The sequence below is a fragment of the Hyla sarda genome, chromosome 10, assembly GCF_029499605.1.
Source record: "Hyla sarda isolate aHylSar1 chromosome 10, aHylSar1.hap1, whole genome shotgun sequence".
Taxonomy (NCBI): Eukaryota; Metazoa; Chordata; class Amphibia; order Anura; family Hylidae; genus Hyla; species Hyla sarda.
The window spans coordinates 100,150,115-100,156,432 of NC_079198.1; the positions used below are offsets into that span (position 1 = coordinate 100,150,115).

The window sequence follows — 6,318 nt, forward strand, 5'->3', positions numbered from 1 at the left end:
AAGAATAATCCATTATAAGTGATCAGGGGCCCCTTATAGACCTAGGAATGAAGGGCCCCGTCCAATATGGAAATTTAGTTACCATAAATTCATATAACATTTACACATACACATTCATGATTTCAACTAGAGGCATAACACAGCCAGTAATGTCACGTTATGTCACACATGTGATGTCATAATGAAGCATCGTGGTAAAAGGGCCCGCGCTGCCTGAAAACTGTGTGGGTTGCTCATTTTGAGTGTGAGGAGTTGGATAAGCGCTATGAAGAGAAGAATGATGGAGTCTTGTGGGAGTCAGAGGGGAGGCGAAAAGATGGCGAGAATGGAGTCTGGGAGGTGTACCATCGGAGCGGTGAAGAAGAGAATACAGCTGAGGGCGAGAAGACAACAACAGCTGAACCATCCACAGTTCACCTTCGACAAAGACGGGGACTGCATTATGACGGACGTCAGTCCTGATCCTGAGCAGTTCACGTATGAGCCAGATGGGTCCTGTGTGATGAGGGATGTCTCTTGAGCCTGAGGAAGCTGTATCTCCATTTTTTTTTTTTTTTTTTAACATCTATTGGGAACTCAATTACCATCACTAGAGTTTCCCAATAACATCTATAACATCTGAGGCTCCTGACATCTAAACCATCTGAGGTTCCTGACATCTGAGGCTCCTGACATCTATATCATCTGAGGTTCCTGACATCTGAGGTTCCTGACATCTGAGGTTCCTGACATCTGAGGTTCCTGACATCTGAGGTTCCTGACATCTGAGGTTCCTGACATCTATACCATCTGAGGTTCCTGACATCTGAGGTTCCTGACATCTGAGGTTCCTGACATCTATATCATCTGAGGTTCCTGACTTCTGAGGATCTCATGAAGACTCATCGGGTGTCCTGGCTCCATATAACACAAGATTCCAGTTTGGGATAAACGTTACCTCATCCAGGTGGATCGTGCTGGCTCAGCTCACGAGGTATGTACTCTCACTTTGTGCCTGCTCTCACTTTCCTATCCTCTTTCCTATACCCTTGTCCTCCCGCTATTCTTTTGTCCTCATCTCTCCTGTCCTGCTCGGTTCCTCTTTCTCCCTCTCGGTATATCCGGACTGACCACAGAGCCCTGCTATATTACCCTTCCTGACTCTTCTTCCAATTGCCTCCTGAAAGCTTACGCTGCCAGTAGTATGTCGGCATACGTTTGGATAATATTTTAGTTGTTTTTGTTGCCGCTATAGATTATCCACTAATGGCTCTCATACCTATTTACCATATGTTTCAGGAAGGATCACCTTTGTTTGTATGGAGAGCCTGCTCTGCCTATGTTTCTTCTACTTACTGTATACTGGTGTTCAGATGTTACCTCATCCAAACTTTACCTCATCCAGAATTGTGCAGGAGAGGACGCCCATCTAACACCTTCCATACTCTTCATAGCAATGTGCAACCAAGCAAACTATCTTCTCAGAAAGTTTCAGCATATTTAAACCAAATATTTATTTTATAATAAATATTGTTTTCTATATTTTAATGTATTTTTTATTTATCCACTATAAGTATATACTTTGGTGTACAGCAGGTTTGGGTTGGGGGTAGGGGGGGGGGGTGCAGGTCGTCTTTCTGTTTTCTTACTTTGCCTGATCTATTACATTTTGTTGTTGCCCATAGCAACCAGTCAGAGCTCAGCATTTTTACAGTGTAATTTATAGAAATAAAGCTGAGCTCCCAGGCAAATATTGTGGGGTGTTCCCTGTCTGCAGTGGGTGATATCTACCAAACATGGTCCAACAGAAGAACAACTGGAGAACTAGCAACAGGGTCATGGGCACCCAAGGCTCATTGACGCATATGGGGAGCAAAGAAGATTCCACAGAAGAGGAAAAAAGATTAAAAGGGTCCGGGACTATGATAATGATATCTTTATGATAGGCAATCAATATCTTACCAGTAGGGGTCCGACCAACAGCACCTCCACAAACATCATTGTCCCCTTCACAGGTTACCAAGCACAACAGCTTATATTTGCCATTGGCTGTGCCTGGTATTACACCTATTTACCAACCTTTGGCTGTCTGGGCATGCTGGGATTTGAAGTTTTGCAACATCTGGAGGGCCACAGTTTGGAGACCACTGTGCAGTGGTCTCCAAACTGTAGCCCTTCCAGATGTTGCAAAACTATAACTTTCAGCATGCCCAGACAGTCCAGGCATGCTAGGAGTTGTAGTTCTGTAACATCTGGCCCTTTAGATTTTTCAGAACTACAACTCCCAGCATGCCTGGGCAGTCTGGGCATGCTTGGAGTTGAAGTTTTGCAACATCTGGAGGGCTACAGTTTGGAGACCACTGCACTGTTCTCCTCCAGTTGTTGCATAACTACAACTCCCAACATGACCTTCGGCTGTCTGGGCATGCTGGGAGTTGTAGTTTTGCAACAACTGGAGGCACACTGGTTGGGAAACACTGAGTTAAGCAACAAACTCTGTGTTTTGCAGCCAGTGTTCCTCCAGCTGTAGCATAACTACAACCCCCAGCATACACGGACAGCCAAAGGGCATGCTGAGATTTGTAGTAGTATGCCTCCAGCTGTTGCATAACTACAAGTCCCAGCATGCCCTTCTGCTGTCACTGCATGCTGAGAGTTGTAGTTTTTGCAACAACTGAAGGCAACATTGGGAAAGGGTTGGGAAACATTGTCTATTTCCTAACTCAGTGTTTCCCAACCCGTGTGCCTCCAGCTGTTGCAAAACTATATCTCCCAGCTAGAGATGAGCGAACTTACAGTAAATTCGATCCGCAGTTGATGACTTATCCTGCATAAATTAGTTCGGCTTTCAGGTGCTCCCGTGGGCTGGAAAAGGTGGATACAGTCCTAGGAAAGAGTCTCCTAGGACTGTATCCACCTTTTCCAGCCCATGGGAGCACCTGAAAGCTGAACTAATTTATGCAGGAGAAATCATCAACTGCCGAGCCGAGAAGTTCGTGACGAATCGAATTTACTGTAAGTTCGCTCATCTCTACTCCCAGCATGCACTGACAGACCATGCATGCTGGGAGTTGTAGTTTTGAAACAGCTTGAGGCACACGGGTTGGGAAACACTGAGTTAAGTACCAAACTCTGTTTTGCAACCAGTGTGCCTTCAGCTCTTGCGTAACTACAACCCCCAGCATGCACAGAAAGCCAAAGGGCATGCTGGGAGTAGTAGATTAGCAACAGCTGGAGGTTTGCCCCACCCCCCAATGTGAATGAACAGGGTACAGTCACATGGGCGGGGGTTTACAGTGAGTTTGAGAGGCAAATTTTCCGCTGCAGCTCTAACTCCCAGCTGGAAACTCTCTTTGTGAATGTACCTTAAAAACAGTACACAAAATAAAAAATAAAACACTACATATGCACATACCTCTACACATTCCCCCCTCCCCCACCCGATAAAAATATAGCCTTCAACTGTCGCAAAACAACAACTCCCAGTTTTACCGGACAGTCATTGACTGTCCAGGCATGCTGGGAGTTTTGCAACAGCTGGAGGCACCCTGTTTGGGAATCACTAGTGTAGAATACCCCTATATCCACCCCCATGCAAATCCCTATTTTAGACCTCAAATGCGCATGACGCTCTCTCACTTCGGAGCCCTGACGTATTTCAAGGCAATAGTTTATGGCCACATATGGGGTATTTCCGTACTAACAAATTTTGGGGGTCTTTTTCTCCTTTCACCCCTTAAGAAAAGGTAAAGTTGGGATCTACTCCAGCATGTTATTGTAAAAAATATATATATTTTTTACCCTAATATGCTGGTGTTGCCCCATACTTCTTTTTTTTTACAAGAGGTAAAAGGAAAAAAAGACTCCCAAAATTTGTAACACAATTTCTCCTGAGTACGGAAATATCCCATACGTAGACATAAATGGCTCTGCTGGCGCACAACAAGGCTCAGGAGTGAGAGCGCACTATGTACATTTGAGGTGATTTGCACAGGGGCGTCTGATCATTACAGCAGTTCTGACATACACATGAAAAAAAATACACCCACATGTGACCCCATTTTGGAAACCACATCCCTCATGGAATGTAACAAGGGGTATAGTGAGCCTTAACACCCCACAGGTCTTTGCTGAATTTTCGTTAAAGTTGGACGTGAAAATTATTTTTTTTAATTTTTTTTCACTAAAATGCTGGTGTAAAATGCTGCTCCCAGAGGCAGACTGACACTTCCTGAGCCAGAGGAGGCCCGCTGCTGCCAGCCACATTTTTTCTATACACCTGCGGCATGCAGGCCCTGTAAAATCAGTGCAAGGGCTGCATTTTCTGCCTGGGATGAGAAGAGCAGAGAGGAACGGCCCCGCCCCCCTCACACTATTGGTGGAGCAGGAGCACATGTCCTGCTCCACAGACTCTGATACCAGCTCACCGTTGGGTAGAGGGAGCCTTCCAATACCTACAGCTGGGTCCTGCCCATCAAAAAGTAAGTAACTTTCTAGGAAGGGGGGGGGGGTTGGGTCGTGTTGTGTGTGTGCAGGTTGCAATTTGGGGATTTTTGGGAGGTATATAGGCCTTATCTCATGCAATAGATGGAGGCATCCTGGTTAAGAAACATTGAGATAATGTCTATTTACCTCCATCTCATTGTTTCTTAACAAGGGTGCCCCCAGCTGTTCCAAAACTGCAACTCCCATAATGCCTTTGACTCTGTAGGCATGCTGGGAGTTGAAGTGTTGTAACAACTGGAGACACCCTGGTTGAGAAACAAGGAGATTTTGTATATTTACCTCCATATCATTTGTTTCTCAACCAGGGTGCCTCCAGCTGTTACAAAAGTACAACTTCCAGGATGCCCAGACAGCCAAAGCCATCTATCTATTTCATATCTACACCAAACGAAAAAAGTCCTGCGGCACTCCAAAAATAAAGGTGAATAAGGTTTATTAACCTGACATCAAAGAGATGTTTCAGCTGCCCGATTGCAGCCTTTCTCAAGCTCGGAGCTCTGACTGTTAGGGAAATGACGTAAGCAAAAAGGGAGGAACCTGGTTACCTTAAAGCTCAGACTGCCACACAGTTCAAGTATATGGCCGCCATCAGTGCTGTATCGGCACCAAGCTAAAAATGGGAGCCTATACAAATCCTATTTGAGAACATCTTTGTTACGTACTTACCTGATTCCTGATGATCGCTTATGGCAAGAAACACGTAGAATCTGTTGGACAACTGTCTATGGGCTTTAACCATATACCTGGGGAGATGAAATAAGCCAGAGGAACTATAGCCAAAGACGCATAACCTGCGATATCCACTGAATCAGGAGGAACAGTTCGCACCATCTGACTGCAAGTCGGCACGTTTGAAGCAAGTTCTGGATATCAGGTTCTTTCTGTCTTTATAGTGCTGTATGAACTGTCTATATACCATGCACGGGACTGCCATACCCAGTGCAGACTACAGAGCAATAACCATATGAACTTTACCTACAAATTTCTATAGTGTCGGGACTGTTTTATCTGACTTCTACCTAAAGCATGTTCCTCTATTGGCCATATACTGAAAGAGACTGCACTGCTCCCCAGGGCTATACAATAATATGGCATTTATGTACATGTTTTCAACTTTGTGTACATCATTTATGTTTGCACCAGCACTATTTGTGGCGGCCGGGTGTTTGATATTTTAAATTTTTTTTCTATGAATAAATCAAATTAATAACATTGTTTATATGCCTCACGACTCTTCAGTCCTTAGTAATTGTAAGTCACCAGCACCAGCTGGCAGCACGTCCTCTTCGGTGCTCCGACTACTGGTCCTCCGGTCCCGGGACCTACTGCTATGGTCTATAGGCCATAGCAGTAGATCGTGACCCTGGACCGGAGGAGTGGTGGTTGGGACACTAGGGCAGTTAACAGACATACAGCCTCCAGCCATACACTGTATATGGCTGAAGGCTGTATGTCTGTGGGGGAACTATACTGTACCTAATGTGGGGAACTATACTGCACCTAATGTGGTGGGAACTATACTGCACCTAATGTGGCGGGAACTATACTGCACCTAATGTGGTGGGAACTATACTGCACCTAATGTGGTGGGAACTATACTGCACCTAATGTGGCGGGAACTATACTGCACCTAATGTTGTGGGAACTATACTGCACCTAATGTGGTGGGAACTATACTGCACCTAATGTGGCGGGAACTATACTGCACCTAATGTGGAGAACTATATTGCACCTAATGTGGGGGAACTATACTGTACCTAATGTGGGGAACTATACTGTACCTAATGTGTGGGAACTATACTGCACCTAATGTGGTGGGAACTATACTGCACC

General features: G+C 45.1%; 1 long non-coding RNA gene across 1 annotated transcript; it reads left to right on the plus strand.

Annotated features, from left to right (window-relative positions):
- Window positions 1-255: 255 nt before the first annotated feature.
- Window positions 256-5,697, plus strand: LOC130293396 (uncharacterized). The gene is made up of 2 exons (XR_008848198.1): window positions 256-973; window positions 4,791-5,697. It is a non-coding gene; the product is annotated as an uncharacterized LOC130293396 (long non-coding RNA).
- The last annotated feature ends 621 nt before the right edge of the window (window positions 5,698-6,318 follow it).